The 24,838-nt window shown below is 34.3% G+C and overlaps 1 long non-coding RNA gene across 1 annotated transcript in view; it reads right to left on the reverse strand.

Moving 5' to 3' along the window:
- Positions 1 to 302: 302 nt before the first annotated feature.
- Positions 303 to 24,838, reverse strand: part of LOC140636631 (uncharacterized) — a 41,089-nt gene continuing 16,553 nt past the window's right edge. Inside the window, exons 4-5 of the long non-coding RNA XR_012033857.1 lie at positions 8,835 to 8,908; positions 303 to 519 (exon numbers count right to left, since the gene is read on the reverse strand). This is a non-coding gene — a long non-coding RNA (uncharacterized lncRNA). The remainder of the gene's footprint in view (positions 520 to 8,834; positions 8,909 to 24,838) is intronic.

The raw sequence follows: 24,838 nt of genomic DNA on the forward strand, positions 1-24,838 counted from the left end.
ATTAGTTTAATCCTCTAAACATTTGTTGATTATTTTCATAAAATCGAATGGTTAGACTTCTGTCTTTCTCTAACTATACTATCTGGACCATCTGCCTCTGACATTGCTGTAACTGAGAATAGAGTGGTAGAGGAAGCACAATGTCTCTTAACATTCTCAGTTTGGAAATATAAACACATTGTTTATATTCTAAGTTCATTGGCTAGAACTAGTTATAAGATATGAACTTAATTCCAAGGGATTATGAGAAATATAGGGGAGCACATGAGCACATGGAGACATTTGAAATATTAAATAATTCATTTTCTTTTTTTTTAATTTTTATTTATTTATGATAGTCACAGAGAGAGAGAGAGAGAGAGAGAGAGAGGCAGAGACACAGGCAAAGGGAGAAGCAGGCTCCATGCACCGGGAGTCAGACGTGGGAGTCGATCCCGGGTCTCCAGGATCTCGCCCTGGGCCAAAGGCAGGCGCTAAACCGCTGCGCCACCCAAGGATCCCAATAATTCATTTTCTCTGCTACAAAATAATATTAAAAGAAATGAGTCTAATATGTTAGAACTAAGAGTAAGATAAAAAAGAACATATTTAATTTTAAAGACAGTAACATAATGAAGCTACTTGCTTATATATTTTAAAAATGAAAGTTAATAAAGGGTAATGTTCTAATATATGTGTCAACCATACTTTGGCAAAATTATGATAAAGAAAATTCAAGAGGGCTAGAGAAAAGAAAAAACAGTCAGACAATAGAACAGATGCTGGAGGAAGTAAAAATATTAGAGCATGACCAGACTTTAGCTTACTTAAGCAATGATTAAAATCATCATTGAGTCAGGAACTGAATTACCAATGTAGAATTGTCCTTTAATTTAGGAACTATTACTGATAGAGAAATGTGAGGAGCTGAAACTAAGCAATCTATGACATAACAAAAGTTGCAAAGCAAGATAGCATACTTGCTACCATAATCAAGGCCCCACTACTCTCTTATAAGTAATTCTTTTTTCATAAGCAGTAAAAATAATTATGAGAAAATAAATGGTTTCTCTCTTTGTAGGTCTATCTCAACCAATAAACTAGTGCACCAGGTCCCAGATGATTGAGAAGCCATCTCTGGAACATTATTAGGAGTATTGATTCTTACTATACAGTACTGTAGATAAACAGTGGAGTTGGGAAGGATTCAGTATAATGACATAGCTGGGCATACATCTTAAGTCACCCAAATAGACATGTACACATAAGTGTACTGCTTAAACACACTGACTTTCATTAAACATCCCTTTAAAATGAAGATAAATTATAGCTATCAAGTAAGTTTGTTGTTGAAATTTTAAGAGATAATGGCTGTAAGTTTCCTAGGTCAGTGCTTGTGTAAAGAAGGCATTAAAATAGTTTTCTATATAGTAGGCATTAAAACAATAAAAATCAAAGGTTAAATTGTGTAAGAGTACACATTGGGTGTGCACTCCATTAATAAAACCCTCCCCAGATATTTTCCCCTCAGTTCCTACAAGGACACAAGTGTGACTGAGTGGAAAAATACTATTTTTGGCAGGGGTGGGGGTGGGGCAAACACATGATAGGATCCTAAATGATGAAATTGCCTGTGCAGAGCTCAAGCGGAAAACTGAAGTTGGAAAGGGCAATTTATTTTTTTTTTCCTACCTGGAAAAAAAAGTTACCCCTCAAGTTGAAGCAGAGTATCAAATCTGTTGATTATGTATTAACTGGACATTAAGAAAATTAGCTAATCTTGGGACATAATCATTTACGTTCAACAATGACATCATTCACTTCAGCAAAGAAATAGAAAAATGCATTCTTAGATTGAATATATCTTTTGTAGTATTTATAAAATGTCAAGAACTGGTGGAAATAAGCTTTAAGACATCAATAATCTTGGTGTCACTCATGATTTTATTTGAAAATCAATTCTCATGTTACAAATTTATCATGAATAAAAATTAATTACTGAATTAATTTAATTGGTTTTCCATTTTTATTAAATATGCATTTTTGGATATTCATATAAGAATAGACAAAGTCTAATTTTGTAGCTAAAATGAGAATGTTTAGTTACAATATTATATCCTGAAAGGTTTTAAATCAAAAGGCTTATTCCTAAAATACGATGATAAATACCTCTAAACAATATATAATTAAAATAAGTTGATATAGTGTTTAAAATATTATAAAAATGCTGTGGCTTAATTTCTGTGTTAATAGAATATCTATTTACATTGAAGACCTTTTACCAATGTGAAAACAAAATAAAATGCTAAAGCTGCAACCTGTGCCCTCTTCCAGTTTTATTTATATACAACAATTCTTTGGGTTGATAAGGTTCAGTAGCTTTGCCTCCAAATATTTACACGTGGATAAACTGATAATGGAATAAGCAAGGAGCATCCCCATGTGATTTCTCTAGAAACTGTACAATATTGTGTGGAAAAGTTCAGGGCACTTTCAGCTTAGAAAGGGTCACCTTAAAGCTTCCTGAAAACTTGGTTTCAATTTTTTAAAAATTGACTATTACTTTTTTAAAGATCAGTCTAACAGAGTGAGAGAGGATACAAAGTGCTAGAAACTCCAGGAATGACTTGAAAATGCTCCAGTGCCTTAGCTCTCACTTCATCACTCTGAATGTTCTTGATCAGAATAATCACTGATGGAAAGCAAACAAATGTTCAATTTTCTATGACCTTCTGCAATCCTAAATCCCATTTTTAGTAATCATCATTACTCAGGCTAAGATTTCATAGAGTAAGTACTAGATAACCAAATTTATTCTCCTTAAAACCAGCTCATGCTTCTTAAATTGGGAAGCATGACCTTTAGTCTTTGACATCATTAGAAAACAAAAGAAAATAATTTCAGAGCAAGTGTAATGGTGAGTTTTATATGTCAGCTTGGATAGGCTGTAATAGTTAATGAATCAAGCACTAATCTATGTGTTTCTGTAAAGGTATTTTATTTTAGATGTGATTCACATTTACATCTCTTAAATATAAGAGATCACCTTCAATGATATGGGTGAGTCTCATCCAATCAATTGAAGGTCTTAAGATAAAACGGAGGTTTTCAGGGCAGAAACCCTGTCTCAAGACCACAGCACTGGCTCCTAAATAGGTTTTCCGTTTGCCCATCTTCCCTACAAATTATAAAATTCCCAACCCTGTAATTATGAGACATCTCCTTAAAATAAATTTGTCTTGATAGTAGATAAAATAGACAAATGGTTTGAGAGAGGGGGAAGAGTGGGAGAGAAAAAGAGGGAGAGATAATAGGTAGTCTAAAGATTTATATAGAAATATAGATAAAAGTATAGATACAGATATCCTATTGATTCTGTTTCTCTGGAGACTCCTGACTACCAGGGGTAAAGAAAGTACCTTAGTAATTTTTAAGTTCATATCATGTGCCAGCAATCTTACTCCTTGAATTAATTTTTAAAACCTTTTAAATGTAGCAGTTATTAAGATAATTTTCTAGATATCTTAAATGTTCATTTTTTCTAAAATACCTTGTTATTTCATGAGTGAAATGTTTTCTTTCCTTTGTTTTTAAGATTTCAATTATTTGAGAGAGAGAGAGAGAGAAAGAGAGGCTGAGATAGCAACAGAGATAATAAGAGGGCATGAGTGGGGTAGAGAGGGAGAAGCAAGCTCCCTGTTCAGAGAGGAGCTGAACTCAGGGCTGGATCCCACGACCCTGGGATCATGACCCGAGCACAAGGCAGACAATCAAATGAGCCACATAGACACCCCAAAACGTCTTCTTTCTCATGTTATTAATGTTTTTTCTTTCCTTTTATTTATTTTCTTGGAACAAATTTTATTTTTAAAGATTTTATTTAATTAATGAGATTAATGAGAGACAGAGAGAGGGGGGCAGAGACTTAGGCAGAGGGAGAAGCAGGCTCCTTTGAGCCTGATGTGGGACTCGATCCTAGGACTCCAGGATTATGACCTGAGCCAAAAGCAGGCACTCAACCACTTAGCCACCAAGGCATCCCAGAACAATTTTCACGTACCTGTTGGCATAACTGTCTAACTGTACCTAACTCTGATTTTACCAAACTCCTCTGATTTCTGAGCCTCACCAGGACTTTTTCTATGAGAAAATTAAGATATGGAGAAAATAACTAATTAACTTATCACATTTTCACAACTAGTAATAGCAGAACAGATTTCTAATTCAAGATGGTAGACGGTACAATAAAATGAGATGAACATATGAAAAAAGAAGTGAGTATATCAATAGCAATACTGGTTACATAAGTAAATGAAATCAGTAACCAGAGATATTAATTCTTCAAATAGGGAAATAACATGGGGTATATTGAAAGATAAACAAGAATAGATGTTCCAGAAGAGACCATGTATAGCAGAAATCTGAAGTAAATATAGAAGTTTTGATTAGAACTGGAAGGTATCAAGAGCAGGAAATGGCTTAATGTTCGGTAGACAGAGGAATTAATTATAATAAAGTGAGACAACTTCCTTTCTCATTTTTTAAATCAAACTTTTAGAATTTTTTCTTTAAACTTGGAATTGTAAAACTTTTTATCTAATACTTCTTTTACCATGCTCAACACACCGTGGGCCTTTAAAATATCATGATTTTCATTGGATTTTCAATCATATTAATTATCTTCTATTTGTTATTTATTCTTTCTCCCAATGATCTGTTTTCTACTTCTAGATATACTATTTGGTAGAAGTTGGGCATCCTGGAATTTTCCTGAATTCCTCTCATTTCTTCAATCTCCTTATACTTCCACTTTGTGGGTAATGTTTTTAAGACTTTATTCTTTAGAGCAGATTTAGATGCATGTCAAAATTACGAGCAAAGTAGAGAGAATTGTCATATACTCCCTTCCCCACACATGCATAGCCTCTCGCATTATTAACAACCCCCACTAGTGTGATACATTTGTTCAATTGATGAATCTACATTTGAAACATCATAATGATCCAAAATCCATAGTTTACCTTAGTTAGGGTTCACTTTGGTGTTGTACATTCTATGGGTTTGGACAAATTTATGACTTATATCATTATGGTATCATACAGAGTATTTCTGTAGTATACCTCTGTACCCTCTGTTGTTCACAGTATTTTTTTATCATTTTTATGCCCAAGGGATCTGTAGTGATATCCACTCTTTCATTTCTGATATTAGTAACTTGTGTCCTCTATCTTTTTCCCTTAGTTTACTTGACTATAGTATCACCAATTTTATTAGTTCTTTCAAAGAAACAAATTTTGGTTTAATTGATTTTCTGTATTGATATCCTGTTTTCAATTTTATTGATTTCTGCTTGCTTGCTTTCTTGTTTACTTTGGATTTAATTTGCTCTATTTCTCTAATTTCCTAAGGTGGAAATTTAAATTATTTATTATCATTTTCTCTTCTAATACATACACTCAATGCTACAAATTTCCCTATAAGCACTGCTTTTGCTGCATTCCATATTACTTGATAAATTGTATTTTCATTTTATTTAGTTCAAACTATGTATTAATTTCTCCTAATTTTTTCTTTGAGCCACATGCCATTTGGCAGTATGTTGCTTAATTTTCATATATTTGGGGATCTTCCAGTTATCTTTCTGTTCTTAATTTCTAGGTTCATTTTATTGTGATCTGAAAGTAGACCTTGTATGATCTATTCTTGTAAGCTTGTTAAGGTATGGTTTATGGACCAGATTGTAGTCTAGCTTTGTAAATGTTACCTTGAACTTGAAAATGTGTTCCCCTTTTGTTGGATGAAGTAGTCTGTATATGTCAATTATATCCAGTTGACTGATGGTGTTTTTTAGTTCAACCATGTCCTTACTGATTTTCTGCCTGCTGGATCTGTCCATATCTGATAGAGAAGTGCTGAAGTCTCTGACTATGATAGTCGATTTATCTATTTCCCCTGACAGTTCTATCAGTTTTTACCTCATGCAGTTTGCCACTGTTATTAAGTACATACACATTAGGAGTTATGTTTTCTTGAAATGTTGACCTCTTTACAATTATTTTTTTTAAATTTTATTGTATTTTAATTAGCATAGTGTTAAATTAGTGCCATGTACAACATAATGATTTAATAATTCTTTTGTTCCTAATAATTCTTTACATTACTCAGTGCTCACCACAGTAAGTGCAGTTACCATCTGCCACTAATGTTATTACCAATCTTATTGACTACAAACCTCATGCTGTACTTTTCATCTGTGGCTTACTTATTTGTAAAGGGAAGTCTGTAATTCTTAATCTCCTCAGAATGTCCTTCTTTATCCCTATAATTTACCTTGAAGTCTTCTCTGCATGAAATCAATATAGCTACTCTTTCTTTCTTCAGTATTTCCATTCATTTATTTTTAATCTATATATATCTTTAGTGGATAGCATATAGTTGGGTCTGTTTTTTAAATCCACTCTGACAATCACTATTTGTTTTTAATTTAGTTAACTGACATTTAAAATGCTTTTTTATATACTTGGATTAATATTTATCACATTTGTTATTATTTTCTATTTGTTGCCCTTGTTCTTCATTCTTATTTTTGTTTTCTACTTTTTTTGCTGTTTTTTTCTGATTTTAATTGAACATATTATATTATTCCACTGTTTCTCTTTTAATAGTACATCAGATATACACCCCTTTTTTAACTTTTTTTTTAGTGGTTGCCTTGAAGTTTGCAAAAATACATTCACAACAAATCCAAGTCCAATTTCTAATAACATAATGCTTCACAGGTAGTGTAAGTACTTTGTAATAACAAAATAATCCTAATGCCTCCCTCCTTCATTGCTGTCATATATCCCACTTTTATGTAAGCTCTGTGTGTGTGTGTGTGTGTATATATATATGTGTATGTGTATATGTGTGTATATATACACACATTATATGTAAGCTACATATGTATACATATATATACACACATTATACATAATCTAATACAGAGTTGATATTTCAAATAGCTTAGCTGTTAGAGCAAATGAGGATAAAAAATAATTATTTTTTTTAAATTTTGACTTAACTCCTTCAATGATCTTTCTTTAAAATCCAAGTTCCTAACATATTACTTCTTTCTCTCTACAGAGCATCTTTTAACATTTCTTGTTAGGCAGATATACATGCAAGTTTTTGTTTGAGAAATATTTTTCATTTTGAACAATAATTTCACAAAATACAGAAATCTAGTTTTGTTTTACTTTTTCCTTCCCAATACTTCAAATATTTCACTCTCCTATTGCTTGGTTACTGAGAACTCAAATGTAATTCTTATCTTTGCTTTATTATAGATAAGATATATTTTTCCTTCTCCTTTTCAGGATTTTTTCTTTATCTTTAATTTTCTGTAATTTGGAAAGGATATGCCTAAGTGTAGTTTGGGGGAGTTTTATTTGCTTAATTTTCCCTCCTACATTTATCTAGCTTGGTGTTCCATGAGCTACCTGGATCTTACGTTTGGTGACTGACATCTGAGGAAATTCTAAGTCATTATTGTTTCAAATATTTCTTCTGTTTCTTTCTTTCTTTCTTCTCCTTCTGATACTCCCATTACACATATGCTATACCTTTCATTAATCCTTTAATTAATACCTTTCATTAAACATGTCATATCTTACATCCAGTATTAGGCTATACTTGATACATTTACCAATATTTAACCAATATATTTTATATAACCAATTGCATATATCAACCAATATTTAAAACATAGAATTGTATGTTTGCTTCTTTCTTAAGATTTTCATCTCTTTGTTTACATTGTCCATCTCTTCTTGGATGCTGTCTACTTTATCCATTAGATCCCTTAGCATATTAGCATAACATGGTGGTCTGATAATTCACCATTTCTCCCTGTATGCTTTGCTCTGTCTCTTCAAATTGTGTTTTTGCCTTTTGCTTGTAATGATTGTAATTATTTTTCTTGATAGCCGCATATAATGTACTAGGTGAAAGGAACCATGTTAAATAGGCCTTTAGTGCTGTGCTGGTGAGGTGTTGGGGGAGGGAAATTTTCTACAGTGAGTCTATACCTCTGGACTGCGTACTTTATATGTATTCATGTATTCTTCAGTTGCCTCACCTTGCCCTGCCCTACCCCACTCCACATGCAAGTTTTTGCATGGCTAGAGTGGTCTGGAATTGGCTATATCTTTCCCTCTGGTCAGTCAGGCTCTTAATGGTTAAGCAGTTTCACCTGAGGTAACTTTGGTTAAGAACAGAGTACTCTGGAATATTCCAAAAATGGTTCCTTTTCCCCTCTCCCACCAGAAACATGAAAGAGTTTTACTGATATTTACTGTGAGAAGCTGGTTGAGTTCCCAAAGTAAAACTCACAAAACTGTGGACTCTTTCCTATTACTGACTACATGTGGAACTTAACACACAACGTCCCTCAATTCACCAATTACAGTCCAGTTTTTCCTATATCATCCCTGGTTCCTGCTGTGGTTCCTGCCGGCAAATCTCTGCTCCTATGAGCTGTGACTCCCTGCATTTTATGGGCTGTATCTCCATTTTGGGGGACAGCATTGTCCCCGTGTCACCTCTCTTATGGATTCCAGAAGAGTTGTTGATTTTTCAGTCTTTATAGTTTTTTACTTGTGTTAGGATGGAGTGAAGACTTCTAAGCCCCTTACCATGTAGAACTACAATTTTGCTCTTTTTAATTAAACCTATTTATTATAATAATATTTTGGGTTGTATCCCTATTCTTTGTGTTTTTAATTTCTGCATTTTTATGTTTGTTTTTAGAAAATAAGTTTCAAAATTCCAGAACTATCTTTTTTTATTATTTCTTAGATGTTTTATTTACTTACCAAAAATATATATAGACCGATGCTCCTTTGGGCACTGAGGGGGGCACTTGGCGGGATGAGCACTGGGTGTTATGCTGTATGTTGGCAAATTGAACTCCAATTAAAAAAATAATTTAAAAAATAAATGTTATAAACAAATCTTTAAAAATACTAGTAAGTATTATTTTGTCTTCTATTTTCTTTTTTTTTTAAAGGCACATTTTTTTTTTAAGATTTTATTTATTCATTCATGAGAGACAGAGAGAGACACAGAGACACAGGCAGAGGAAGAAGCAGGCTCCATGCAAGGAGCCTGATGCGGGACTCGATACTGGGACTCCAGGATCATGCCTTAGGCCCAAGGCAGGCGCAAACCGCTGAGCCACCCAGAGATTCCCCTTGCTTCTATTTTCTAAATTAATTGTTATATCTATGGCTATTGTTATTTTTTCACCTTGCTCCTTTCATGTTCTCAATTTTCTTCAAATATCTGCAAATCTCTAGTTAGTCTCATCCTATATTATATTGTTTTAAATTTTTATTTATTTATGATAGTCACAGAGAGAGAGAGAGAGGGAGGCAGAGACATAGGCAGAGGGAGAAGCAGGCTCCATGCACCGGGAGCCCGACGTGGGACTCAATCCCGGGTCTCCAGGATCGCGCCCTGGGCCAAAGGCAGGCGCCAAACCGCTGCGCCACCCAGGGATCCCTCATCCTATATTATAAATGGATATCTGTCACAATTAATGTAACATCATGGTGTGTAGTATGGGTTTCTCTTCAAAATTTCTGGCTATAGTATGGTTGACTGCAGCCTGTTAGAATAATGTGGCACTTTTAACTAGCAGGCTTCAGTTTGAGGTTCACAAATTGTGAAAAAGCAGAAAGGATAGGTTCTTTCAAGTCTCAATTTTGTACTGTTTACTGTGGGGGCTGTTTGGCACTTAATTGTAACTCTGTTATGGTTATACCTTTTCTCTTGGCAGTCTCTTTTCTATTTTAAGTCTGGCTTTGCCTCAGTCTCTGCCCTGGTTCTTTCCTTCTAAGGTCAGCATGGATACTGTCATTCAAGCAGAATACTCAGTTTTTAGAGTACAGGTTTCTGGAAATACCCAATGAATAAACACTATTACTGTAAGTGCTTCAGTAACAGAGGTTCATGTCAGGTCAGCCCAGTTTTTCTGTTCTCTTTTTTTTTAGATAGTCATATAATTACTTACTGTGATTACTAACTCAATGTCCACTCCTATTTATTTATTTATTTGCCTTAAATTTAGAATTGTCCAGGGCTCTGTGGAAAAAAAACACTTAGCTCTGGAGTAAACAGATACATAAATTCTTTTTTCGCCCTTTGCTAGTTTGCTTTTATTTCTTTTTAAGATTTTATTCATTTATTCATGAGAGACACAGAGAGAGGCAGAGACATAAGCAGAGGGAGAAGCAGGCTCCCTACAAAGAGCCTGATGTGGGACTCCATCCCAGGAGTCCTGGACCATGCCCCGAGCCGAAGGCAGATGCTCAACACTGAGCCACCCAGATGTTCCTCCCCTTTCCTGGTTTAGAAAGATGCAGACTACTTTGGATGTAGAATGAACTACTAGTTAGGGAAAAAAAAAATACAATTTGATTTACAGAATCCGGTTTAGACTCAGAAGTCAGAGGAGTTTGGTACAATGAGAGGTAGGTACAGATCCTGGACAGTTATGAAAGCAAGTGCATGAAATGAATGTCTGTTTACTGAAGAGTCAACAGCCCTGATCCCCACAAACCACCAGAAACACATAGGAAAAAGGAAAAATGTATCAACAGAATAACTAAATTAAGAAAAAAACTCATTAAAAACCTTACAGAGAAGATATTCTACAAATTAAATAACAATGTATTTGGGGGGGAAATGAGCAATAAGAGAAGAAAATACTCAAATACAGTATAACTCTTACACTTATAAAGTTTTAAAGATAACCTTAAAGTATTTTCCTAAGGGTAGAACCAAAAGAAAATGGATATAGATAAAGAAATAAAAAGAAAAATTAAAATATTAGTCTCAATTCAGGAAGTTCAATTTCCTATTAGTAGGGGTTTAAAATATTAAAAAAAAAGGAGAGAAGAAAATTATCAAGGAATTAATACAGGAACATTTCACAAAAGTAAAATCCACAGGCCCTAAGAAAGTAGTACATTTAATAAAAAAAAAAAAAAAAAAAAAAAAAGACTCCCACCAAGGCACATCGTCATGAAATTTTTAACACCAAGGGTAAAAGTTTTCAGGAAGAAACAGTTAATATGTAAAGGTTTAACAATCAGAATGGCACTAGACTTCTTAACAGCAACCCAGGAGGCTAGAATAAGGAAGGAAAAAACTTCAATATTTTAAGGAAAAATAATATTCAATATTTTAAGGAAAAATATAACCTATAATTCTAGGTAAGCCAACTAATCAATTAAGTACAAAGGTGTAGAAATACATAAGACCTATAGGGTCTTATGTATTGTGTAGAAATACATAAGACCTACAGGGAGTCATAAAAACTATTCCCACGTGCTCCATTATGGGAGTTCTTAACATGCTCTAAATGACATGAGCATATGACAAGAAAGAAGAAAGTCTAATAACAATCAAACAGTGGATTCAACACAGTAATAGAAATATGGCAGCTCTATAGCCGACTTGGAGGACAAGTCAGATAGGATCAGGAGGACTGTGGATCTTAGAACTGAGGTCTCTGGGGGAAAAAGAGGATGCCAATAAAATACCATGTATAGGCATTAAAGAAAAATCCTGTATAGGCATTAAGGATATGTGAACTTCAAAATACGCAATACAAAATGAAGAAAATAGGGATCCCTGGGTGGCGCAGCGGTTTGGCGCCTGCCTTTGGCCCAGGGCGCGATCCTGGAGACCCGGGATCGAATCCCACGTCGGGCTTCCGGTGCATGGAGCCTGCTTCTCCCTCTGCCTGTGTCTCTGCCTCTCTCTCTCTCTCACTGTGTGCCTATCATAAATAAGTAAAAAATTTAAAAAAAAAAAAAAAAAAAAAAAAAAAAACAAAATGAAGAAAATAATACAATATTCAAGTAATAAAAATGTGGTCATAATATACTCACTTTGCAGTGAAGTAAATGAAATTGAAAGGACGTAAATACCCATTACTAATTAAAAATAGTGATAAAACTTTATAAAGAAGAGAGAGGAAGAGGAAATGAAAATTTGGATAAGTACAATAAAATTCACTATTATAATAGAAAGTCATGTGAGGGATCCCTGGGTGGCGCAGCGGTTTGGCGCCTGCCTTTGGCCCAGGGCGCGATCCTGGAGACCCGGGATCGAATCCCACATCGGGCTCCTGGTGCATGGAGCCTGCTTCTCCCTCTGCCTGTGTCTCTGCCTCTCTCTCTTTCTCTCTGTGTGACTATCATAAATAAACAAAAAAAAAAATTTAAAAAAAATTAAAAAAAAGAAGAAAGTCATGTGAATATATTATATTAATGAATCATACATATGCACACACACACCATATACTCTAGTGTGTATATATACACCAATGTAGAATCTATATGCAAATTATATATATAATATTATATGTGTGCATATATATAATATCCTTGATTTTAAGCTAAATTCTGTGTTCTTAGTTATGTGACCTTAGAGCAAATTAAGAAAATATATAACCTTCATTGTCTTCACTGTAAAGTGAAAATACATATAGAATCCACTTTAGAGGGTTGAAATAAATTTAACATAATATATTTGTACACCATCTAACATGAATTCTCAATAAACATCAACTTCTAAGCAGTTTTATAAAATTTTCCTTGATTTGTATATTATGTCCATCTAAATGTATTTGTTCCTATCATAAAGATTTACTCAAACTCTCTATCATAAAGATTTACTCAAACTTTCTATCAGAAAGATTTACTCAAACAATTGATACAAAATCATTTACCCAGGATTATACAATTTATCACTATTTAAGCCCATATTTGCACATGCATTTATTTGACTTTAAATTCAATACTTTTAATGTTACACTTTCTTAGGATTTAATAACATTTAAACATGTAAGAGAAATCACAGACCTTTCTGAGCAAATTATTTTGTTTCAGACTAAAAATGATCAGAAACATATAAAACCCTAATCTGGGGGCAGCCCAGGTGGCTCAGCGGTTTAGCGCCTGACTTCAGCCCAGGGTGTGATCCTGGAGACCCAGGATCAAGTCCCACGTCAGGCTCCCTGCATGGAGCCTGCTTCTCCCTCTGTCTGTGTCTCTGCCTCTCTCTGTGTCTCTCATGAATAAATAAATAAAATCTTAAAAAAAAAAAAAAACCCTAATCTGTGGGGGAGAGAAAATAAGTTTTGTCAGAATTACTCTATCTAGTGTAAATATTGTGTTATGATGACACAGTATTCTTGAATTTGCATAATAAGGCTACATATCGGATCCCTGGGTGGCGCAGTGGTTTGGCGCCTGCCTTTGGCCCAGGGCGCGATCCTGGAGACCCGGGATCGAATCCCACATCGGGCTTCCGGTGCATGGAGCCTGCTTCTCCCTCTGCCTATGTCTCTGCCTCTCTCTCTTTCTCTCTCTGTGACTATCATAAATAAATAAAAATTAAAAAAAAAAATAAGGCTACATATCATTCAATCCACTACTAAAAATATGCTGCTATCCAACAAAACTCAGTGATTCTAATTTTTTCCCTGGATCTTTACAAGATGTCACAATATCTTGATTATCCAAAAACAGATAAAAACAAAGTGCCTAATATAATCCCTTTGAATAAAATGTTTTTCTTTGATTTTATTTTAAACTGGAAAAATCAACATTGTTGGTAGTGGAAAATATTAAATATTAAGAAATTAGGGTCAGTAGTTGATAATGCCCAATGTATTTACACATCATTGGATTTTCATGTAAATGGATGTTTTCTTTTTCAATACAGTAGTTTAATGCTGCGGAAAACTATCAGTACAAACAAGAAAAATACTTTTGTTAAATTAAAGTTATTCAGATTCTTAGATTATGTTGACATCCAATTTTGTATAGAGCAAAAATTTAGGTGAAACTTTGGTAACAAAAGTTCATTGAGATCAAGTTACTTTTTCCTGTTTGATCAAACTCCTAAAACAGTTGGAGAAAAGAAATATTTTTAATAGAAACGATGTAAGCTGATATTCTCAAAACCTTCAATTTAAGCTGCTCAAATTGCATGATTTCATTGTAAACTCACTATAGAAGAATGATTCAAGATACAGTTATCCAAAAATACTAATTGCCTTAAAAATAATAACTAACCAAATTTTAGCTGCAAACATGCTGAAGTTCGAGTAGACATCATGATGAACAATCCTAATAAGCAATGCATTAAATCTCTCTAGCATGCTTCTCAGGTTCAGAATTCCATTCCTTTCCCTTTACTAGGATAACTGCTCCTCACACTTACTGAAACCAAATCCCTCTTTCAAGTCCCAGTTAAAATTCCAGTGCATTCTCTGAATAAGCTAGTCCAACACATCTCTCCTTCAAGCACCATTGGTACTTGTTCTGTCTTTATTACTTGGACATTTTAGATTTTCTGCCTTAGGTAGCTGTAGCTGCTGTTTGTGTCTTATATCCGTAACAGGCAAAAAGTAAACACATTGCTAAATTTGTTTTTTAAGAATGATTACCATGCTAATATACAGTGGAAACAGTTACCTACCAAATTAAGAAAGCCATGACGAACACCTAGGAGAGAAGACACTTTCTAGTCAAATTATATTGAGTTTTAGCCACCTTACCTTTATCTTCAAACAGACTATATGAAGTAGATCAGTCAATTATAGGAAATTGAATATTTTTCCTCTTCATTTGTCTGGATCTCAATATATCAACAGAATGCATTTCAAATATGAATACCAGGGTATCAAAATAAAGTAAGTAACAAGAAAAAAGAACTCATGAGCTATATGAAAACTCTGTGTCTTAATAGAAAGGAAATCACTCTGAAAGACAATTATAAACGATGCTACAATAAGAAAGAACTTTTAGAAAATGTCTTATTCAAGTTCTCGAAACAATTCAATAAAATTTATGCAAGACTAATTACTTTCTGATTAGGAAATAGAAAAGACAGAGCATGACTGTATGACTGCTTAAATAAAAACCACAAAGGAGATGAGATCATCAGATTGGGCATTTAGGAAAATAACATTAATAAAATAAATAACAGTCTTAAGTAATTATCTCAGAAGCAAATGAGGAAAAAGATAGAATACTGATTAAGATGATCCAACCCAGAAGGAAGGAACAAAGATGACAGGTGTAAAATGGTAGATTAATAATTTAAATTAATAATTAAAAATACTTCTGTACTAAATAATTGAATTTATGTATAGGAAAAGTTCATAGAAGACTGAACTCAACATTACTTAAAAGATACCAGAACTCAGATATGCCTTTGTGAAAGGGTTTCATGTACTTTCCATGAGCTTCCAGGGAAAAAAAGAAAAAGAAAAAAACCGATGAGTACCTATGAGAAGGGAAAATAACTGGCTGACTTCAAACTCTCTGAAAGTAAGATTGCCAAAAGATAATGAAAATTGTAAAACAAGATTTCTAGATGGAGCCAATCTGATTTTTATGCAGAAATGTAAAAACAATTAAAAATAAATTTTAAAAGTTGTTCTTAGAGAAATGTCTCATAAAATATGCCATCTACATTTTATTTAGGAAAAACAAGTACTCAGTGGCACACTCCAAATAACAGAGATCATTCAAATCCTAAAATCCTAGAATGGGACCTTTTATAATAAAGAACCAGTAATATTCAATGTATCCAGTAAAACATAGATGTAATTACTTTAATAAGATAATAAAACTTCATCTAAATATAAAAAATAATGATTATAGGAATTTCATCTGAAATATTAACATTGATGATATCAAGTTTTAATTATGTTTAAGCAAAACCTCAATAGAGAATAAAGCGCACCAAACTCTTGTACCTATAGAAAACAGAATATAAATAGACCTAAAATATGACATTAAACCAAGATACTGACTATAAAATCAAATTATCATAAGATATTTAAGATGTGGAAAAATGCTCAAAACAAAGGGGCAAAATCAACTTCTCAAATGGTGCAAACACATAATTACCAAATGCATACACACACCAATACTTACAAAATGTTAGCAGCCATTCACTTTGGTAGATTATGAGTCTTTAACATTCTCTTTTTTGTACTTTTGCACAATTTCCAAAATAAATACATAGTCCTTTTATAATCTGGAGAGTTTTAATTTAAGAAAAATGTTCTTGTAGTAACACAGATAAAATCAAACTTACACATATGATGAATTTTTTTCAGTCTCTTTAATGGGTAGAAATTCGATTATTACTTAGTCTAATGGATACTTTTATTTATTTTTTTTTAAATAAATGGCCCTGTAAGAGATTGTCTCATTTGGGCCCGAGTAGTTGGCCTGGTGGAGCGTGGTACGAGACACTAATATGCATTTGTATTAGTGAATATGTTTGAAGGTTTCAATTGTGTTTGTTTGCTTTGTTTAGTTTACAAAACAGGAAACTAAGCACAAGAGGCAAATAAAAATGTCCAAAGACATGGAAATGGAGAATGAAAGATACCATTCTGGTTCATGGGAGAAAGGGATATGGGTAGGATCCTATGTTTTATTTTGAAGATTGTTAGATTCAACATAAAGAGTTACTACCTGTAGAGCTAGAGGACAAAAATACACAATGGAATTGAAAAGAAAGATTACACTTTTGCTAATTCTATCATTGGTTTTGAGGCAGCTAGGACACCTTTGGGACCACAGGCAGAAGTCTGCTGCAACAAGTACAAAAAAGGAGAGATGGAAGCTATTCACAGAACATTTCCATGAATGAAAGTGGCAACATGGGATATGGAAATAATGTTTAGCAATTTCTTGTGTGAAAATTAGAAGAGAAAAAACTATTAGGAAAAACTTTTTTATAACTAACCATCAGAATCATTCATGAGATGTCCTCTGAGACTCCAAATGGTTCTCCATGGACTTTCCAATAATTGACCATCACTAGTAGTGGCCAATGCCTTTCTACATATGACATCTGCCTCCATCAACCTCACATCAACCTCCTTCATCAACCCACACTTTCCCCAATGCAATTTTGCTTAATTCAATAAAAGTTCTTTTTTTTTTAAACATCTGTTTTCTTCTTGCAATGGCCAGCACTTCTAAATCATTATCTTTGTTTAAAGATTTTATTTATTTATTATTGAGAGAGAGAGGCAGAGACAGAGGCAGAGGGAGGAGCAGGCTCCATGCAGGGAGTGGGACAATGGGACTCAATTCTGGGACTCCAGGATCACACCCTGGGCTGAAGGTGGCGCTAAACCGCTGAGCCACCCAGGCTGTCCTAAATCAGTATTTTTAAAAAAGATATTGGGCTTGTTTTAATCCTAATAGCCTTCAACAGAAACGATTCTAATATCCGTTTCAGTAATGTTTCCAATGAAATATTAGAAAGTTATGAACTAAAAAGGTTCATTTTTCAAGTATATTTTAAAAAGTCAATTACTACTATTTTGCTAAGGTTTAAAAATCAGAAATATTTTTAAATTTTGTCCTATGACTTTGTGGCATATGCTGAGATGGTCATGTATCTTTTTTTTTCTTTAAATATTTTATTTATTTATTCATGAGAAAGAGAGAGAGAAAGAGGCACAGACACAGGCAGAGGGAGAAGCAGGCTCCATGCAGGTTGCCCAACGTGGGACTCGAGCCTGGGTCTCCAGGACCAGGCCCTGGGCGGAAGGCGGCGCTAACACCGCTGAGCCACCCTGGCTACCCTCTCTTCCTAACTCTTAAATTAAGGTCAATTATTATTCACTTTGTGATTCTTATATCAATAGAAAGCAAATCTGCAGTTAAGGGATATAATAAATGTGTTAAATACACTGGCTATATTTATTATTACCCAAATATCTTATATTTCCTCTAGAATGTGTGATCCTTAAGCAAACTTTTTCTTTTCTTCTTTGAAATCAGTAACTGCTTGATTGAAGTATTGCTTCAGATTTAATCTGTCATCTTTTGGCCAATCCATGTATTAATGTGACTTTTTAAAATTATTAAAAATTTAACATAGGAGCTCATTCACATCCCTAATACATAGTTATTACAGGAATTCTGCCTTCCTCATGGCAGCTACCCTGGCTGTCTGAGCATTCAGATGTATTTCACCTTGTTTTTATGTTTGTTTTGTTTTGTTTTGCACGAGTAGGTAGAAATGGCTTGTTTATGGGGCATATGTATATATGTATATTTATATATATCCTATTAAAATTAAGTGAAATGTTTTCTAAGAAATTCAATAGGTTCCTAAGACTATATCAATTAAAAAAAAAACATAGAATGGGAGATAGAAAATATTTGAAGGATGTCAATATAACAAAAAGGTGATATATCTATGGCCAAACACCTCAACGACTACTTAAAAAAGTGAGTTTTATTGATTGTTATGACTCATATTCCATACCCTGCAAAAAATATATTTTACGATCACTTGAAGTGGCCACTTGACATCAAATGAGACCATCATGCTTATAAAAATAAACTACAGAAATACAAAGAAAGTCTATGAAGAAGAGTTTTTATTTTATTTTTCTTTAAGTTTTTATTTATTTATTCATGAGACACAGAGAGAGAGAAAGTGGCAGAGACACAGGCAGAGGGAGAAGCAGGCTCCATGCAGGGAGCACAGTGTGGGACTCAATCCCGGGACTCCCGGATCATCATACCCTGGGCTGAAGGCAGGCACTACACCGCTGAGCCACCCTAGGGATCCCCAAGAAGACAGTTTTTAATAATTATATACATCTTTAACCTCTGATACTCTGGTTTGCAAATTTGGGTAATTTTCCTTTTCATGAGCAAACCCAGAGACATTAAAATAAGAAAAATTTAGCCATCTTTTAATTTGACTCATTCTATACTCTACTCCCCATCCCACTGGCTATTAAAAAAAAAATTCAAAACTATTGTGAAGTTTCTTACTTGGAGAGAAAGATGCATTGTAATTTAAAAAAGCAAATTTTCTTCTTCCATGAACAATCACATCCCATTGTTCATAACATTGATAATCATGTGTAGTTATGTACAAAAAGCCTCAAAAATACTGCTTTTTGTGTGTTATTTAAAGCTGCCAATTTGCTTAGGCTTATTAAAATCAAGGCTAAATCATTCCAGTGAGCAGAGTCTTAAAGTTCTAGTTGCATTGTCATAGGCCAAGAATAAATTAAAATGTAAAAACTTGAACTTGAGAGACATTTAAATGATCAAACTAAAGCATTAATGTAGGATAAACCTAATCTTAGCAGTACAGGAATGAGGCTTTACCAGCAAGTCTCTTCCAAGAATCAATAAATGTTAGTGAACAATATTAAGTGATGTGCTTAACAGTCCAACCATTAATATACTTAACCTGTTTTTTTTTTGTTTGTTTGTTTCAAAAGAGGTTTGGCCACCTTGGATAGAAGCAGCCTGACATATTAAAATGTAAATTAATTGTCTCTTTCCAAGAGTTTATTTTTTTAACTCCATAATCCATTAATATCAAACTTAATTTTTTAAAAAGTAGAACAAATCATTTATTTTTTATATGGTACAAGTTAAATATAAAAATATTAATAACAAAATCTGGATAGATCGTCAGATTTAAGTAATCTCCTTGTAACAATTTTCCCTGCTAGGAAGAACCCTTACTAAGGATTAATTATTTCTACAGACAGCTTAATAATATAAGAAGATAGTTAAAGGTAACTCTTTTTATGACTTTTCGTTCCATTTAAAAACAGACATATTATTGAACAAAGATGGTCTAAAACACTCATATGTACTATGCTTAAAAATGTTTTAAGGGAAGCTAGTTGTTTCTTATATTCACTTAAATTTGAAAGTTTTATCCATTATGTGCTTTCACTTTTAATTGCAACTATTAAGACTTAAAATTTTGTGTAATTCAATTTAAAAAAATGCTTGTTGTTACACATTGATATTTTACGTAGTTTGATCTCTTTTTTCATTATATTGCAATCTCTTTGAGGTCAGAATATCTATTTGTCCTATCCCATACCACATATAAAGTTCAACCACAAGTAATGAGGTTTATCCCAGGCAATTATACTGGTTCATCAACTCTCCCCAACTCAGGTTGCTGTGTTTTGTTTACCTGGTTCTAATGATCCTTGCTCTATATAGTCACTTTAATGTCTACTTTTGGCCACTTTTTTATGCCATCTCTATTTTGTTTATTGGACTTTAATTGCACACTTAGGTCTTGGTTCTACTAACTCATCCCACCTTCTATATATCTTCTACAATCTATATGGTGAAGTTTTCTTTCTCAGTCTCAGAACCTGATCATCATCTATCCCAAATTAGTCCGTTACTCAGCACCCAGGAGACAGGGAATCAGATTGAGTTATTTACAGTGGGTGATAACTAATAATTATTAGTTCACTTATTAATCTTTGCTCTTAAGGAAATATATTTAAAGGGTGGAAAAAATAAAAAAATAAAACATATACACGCCCAATATTTAATATATTCAGCTATTTCAGAACTTGACTAAAACATAATAACCTATATACCTCACCATGGGTTAGATCATACAGATTACTTCTTATTATCAAGCCTGTTAACACATTATTATGGTATCCATTATAGAAATGGAGAAAGCAAGTTAAAGGATATAATTATACTGATTGAATTATAAAATGAACATTAATAAATTCAGCTAGAGGGGCGCCTTTGTGGCTCAGTGGTTGAGCCTCTGTCTTTGGCTCAGAGTGTGATCCTGGAGTTCTGGATGGAGTTCCACATTGGGCTCCCTGCAGGTGGCCTGCTTCTCCCTCTATCTGTGTCTCTGCCTCTTTCTCTGTGTCCTTCATGAATAAATAAATGAAATCTTAAAAAAAAAAGAAACTCAACTAGAAATACTTTACCAATGCTATCTTAGATAAAACTAATCATTTATTTAATATTAATTTTAACAAAATTATTTAATTATCATCAAGCTAATTATGTTTAATTAGTTTTTCAACAAATAATTATCAGCACCATTTATGTGTTAAATACTGTTCTAGCAACGAACAAAACAGAAAAAAATCCATGTTGTCATGAAGCTTATATTTTAGTGGTGGAAAATAAGTTAACTTCAACAAAATATAAAACAATATATTAGCTGTTAATTTCATAAGGGCAGTATAGAAATGTAGAGGACAGAGAATGCTATTGAGGTAAGAGACTTCCCAGAGGTGAGAGCTCAGTAATGACTTAAAGCACATGAGAGACGGGCAATGAATTACATAGAATAATTTCATTTCAGACACAGGAAACAGTAAATGCAAAAGTGTATGAGAGAAATACATCTGTTGTATTTAAGGAGAGGAGAGGTAGCCACTGTGGCTACTGTAGAACAAATTAAGGAGGACGTAATAGGAGATAAAGTCAGAGAATCATGGATATCAAATTACATTTTTTAAATAAATTTATTTTTTATTGTTCAATTTGCCAACATACAGAATAACACCCAGTGCTCATCCCGTCAAGTGCCCCCCTCAGTGCCCATCACCCATTCACCCCCACCCTCCCTCCCCTTCCACCACCCCTAGTTCATTTCCTAGAGTTAGGAGTCTTCATGTTCTGTCTCCCTTTCTGATATTTCCCACACATTTCTTCTCCCTTCCCTTCTATTCCCTTTCACTATTATTTATATTCCCCAAATGAATGAGACCATATAATGTTTGTCCTTCTCTGATTGACTTATTTCACTCAGCGTAATACCCTCCAGTTCCATACATGTTGAAGCAAATGGTGGGTATTTGTCATTTCTAATGGCTGAGTAATATTCCATTGTATACATAAACCACATCTTCTTTTTCCATTCATCTTTCGATGAATACCAAGGCTCCTTCCACAGTTTGGCTATTGTGGACATTGCTGCTAGAAACATCGGGGTGCAGGTGTCCCGGCGTTTCATTGCATCTGCATCTTTGGGGTAAATCACCAGCAGTGCAATTGCTGGGTCATAGGGCAGGTCTATTTTTAACTCTTTGAGGAACCTCCACACAGTTTTCCAGAGTGGCTGCACCAGTTCACATTCCCACCAACAGTGTAAGAGGGTTCCCTTTTCTCTGCATCCTCTCCAACATTTGTGGTTTCCTGCCTTGTTAATTTTCCCCATTCTCACTGGTGTGAGGTGGTATCTCATTGTGGTTTTGATTTGTATTTCCCTGATGGCAAGTGATGCAGAGCATTTTCTCATGTGCATGTTGGCCATGTCTATGTCCTCTGTGAGATTTCTCTTTCATGTCTTTTGCCCATTTCATGATTGGATTGTTTGTTTCTTTGCTGTTGAGTTTAATAAGTTCTCTATAGATCTTGGAAACTAGTCCTTTATCTAATACGTCATTTGCAAATATCTTCTCCCATTCTGTAGGTTGTCTTTTAGTTTTGTTGACTGTATCCTTTGCTGTGCAAAAGCTTCTTATCTTGATGAAGTCCCAATAGTTCATTTTTGCTTTTGTCTCTTTTGCCTTCGTGGATGTATCTTGCAAGAAGTTACTGTGGCCGAGTTCAAAAAGGGTGTTGCCTGTGTTCTCCTCTAGGATTTTGATGGAATCTTGTCTCACATTTAGAACTTTCATCCATTTTGAGTTTATCTTTGTGTATGGTGAAAGAGAGTGGTCTAGTTTTATTCTTCTGCATGTGGCTGTCCAATTTTCCCAGCACCATTTATTGAAGAGACTGTCTTTCTTCCAGTGGATAGTCTTTCCTCCTTTATCGACTATTAGTTGACCAGAATAGAGAATCCAGAAGTGGACCCTCAACTTTATACATTGGTTTCTGTATCCAATTTAAAGGAATTTATTTTTCACTCTTAGTAAACTAGGAAGCCACTGAGTGGGACTGATCAGAGAAGTGACATGGTCTAATTTTAATAAGACCACTTTGGCCTCTACTGTTTAGAAGAATCTGAAAAGTGTAGGGTAAGGGTTAAAGAAGAAATGTCAGTTCACAGGTTGTTTCATTAATCACAGTTTGAAAATGGTATTGCCTTGCATAACAGTCTCCGCAGTATCAGCAGTGTAAGGTGGTAAGGTTTTGTGAACATTTAGACTGCATAGCACAAAAGGTTTGCATATATATTTATGAAGGAAAGAAGTCAAGAATTTTTCCAAGATTTTGGGCCAAGAAACTAAATAAACAAAATGTGGGAGGAAAAGGTTGGGGGAGATTAGGAGCTCAGTATTGAATACTGGGTTTGAGATGTGTATAAGTCATCTAAGGAGAGCCATCATGTAATTGATATACATGTTAGGAATTGAACGGAGGGACTGATGTACATAATAAATTTGGAAATTGATGTAGATAATATAGTTGGGATTAAAATAAAGAGGTCCTTTCATTGATGCTTATTAAGAGGTTAAAGTGTTGAGAAATTTTGCTCAAATGTGGAAACTGGTAACACACATGTACCAGGAAGATACAAAAATGTTTATTACTCCCAAGAGTCTTTATGGAGATAGCAGGGAAGTCCTCCCAAACTGATCCAAAATGGCTTGAGAGAGCACAGAAGAGAGGGTGGCTTGGAGTTTTTATTATGTTTCAGGGTAGAGTCAGATTGAGGATTCCTGTGCACAACCAGGAACTTGTGTGGTTTAAATCTGCCATCTGCTGCTCCCAAAGGAGGGAGCACCCAGGTTTTCTTAAAAATTAGCTTAGATGCGGGGCTAAAGGAGAAGAGGAAAGAGTAAGTAAGGCTGAAAAAAATGTCTGCAGTGAAATTTAAAAAAACAAAAAAAGGGACTCAGCCTCCTTATTCTAGATAACTAGAAGAAATTACCTTTGAGTTAGGAGGTTACCTCAAGAAAAGTAGAAAAGATATGTTCTGAACAGAACTCAATTATCTGTGGGGCCAAATATTGATGGTAAGTCAAGTAATACAAGTGCCATGAATACTGGATTTAGTATTACGGAGGTCTTTACATCCTTAGAAGGAATAGTCTCACTAGAGTGTGAGGAGAAAGTCTTTTAAGATTTCATTTATTTATTCATGAGAGAGGCAGAGACACCGGCAGAGGGAGAGGCAGGCTCCATGCAGGGAGCCCGATGTGGGACTCGATCCTGGGACTCCAGGACCACGCCCTGGGCCTAAGGTGGGCGCTAAACTGCTGAGCCACCCAGGGATCCGAGTGTGGGGAGAAAGTCTTAAAGACCTCTCACATAGGGGTACCTGGGTAGCTCAGTGGTTGAGTGTCTACCTTTGGCTCAGGTTGTGATCCCGCGGTCCTGGGATTGAGTCCTGCGCATCAGGATCCTCACAGGCAGCCTGCCTCTCCCTCTGCCTATGGCTGTCTCTTTCATGAATAAATAAATAAAATCTAAAAACAAAACAAAACAAAACAAAAACAAAAACAAAACAAAAAAAACCTCTCAAGTAAGAATGAGGAGATATTGGAGGCTGTGAAATTAGACCCTTTTATTGAAATTTTACCATGAAGAAGGAGAAAAATGTAAAAAGTAGAGTTGGAAAAAGAAGTAGGAATTAGGTAAAGCCAAGAGACACTTGTGCTTTTAAGTAAATTCAATGCCTAATACCATTAAAAATGTAATATTCACACGAAATTCAAACTGCCCCAGCCAATAGACATCGGCAATTAGAACTTATTTAGAGCTTCCAATTCAATACTGAAAACTTACAACACATATGTTTTGGTATAGAACCTCCCCAAATCTCATTTAAATGAAAATCTATTGTAGCTCTGATAATGGCAGGACAATATTTTATCTTTCATTATCATATCATCAATTCTTTTAAGGAATGAGCAAGAGTGGAGGAAGACACAGACCAGAACATACTCATTAGCATGCAGAATGGCAGAAAGTCTCCCAGCTTAGTGAATACTGAGAAGAGTAAGAAGAGGCTGTGAGAAATAATCAGGTTAATTAAAAGATGCATTCACAAA

Source organism: Canis lupus, chromosome 7 (assembly GCF_048164855.1).
Source record: "Canis lupus baileyi chromosome 7, mCanLup2.hap1, whole genome shotgun sequence".
NCBI classification, from domain to species: Eukaryota; Metazoa; Chordata; class Mammalia; order Carnivora; family Canidae; genus Canis; species Canis lupus.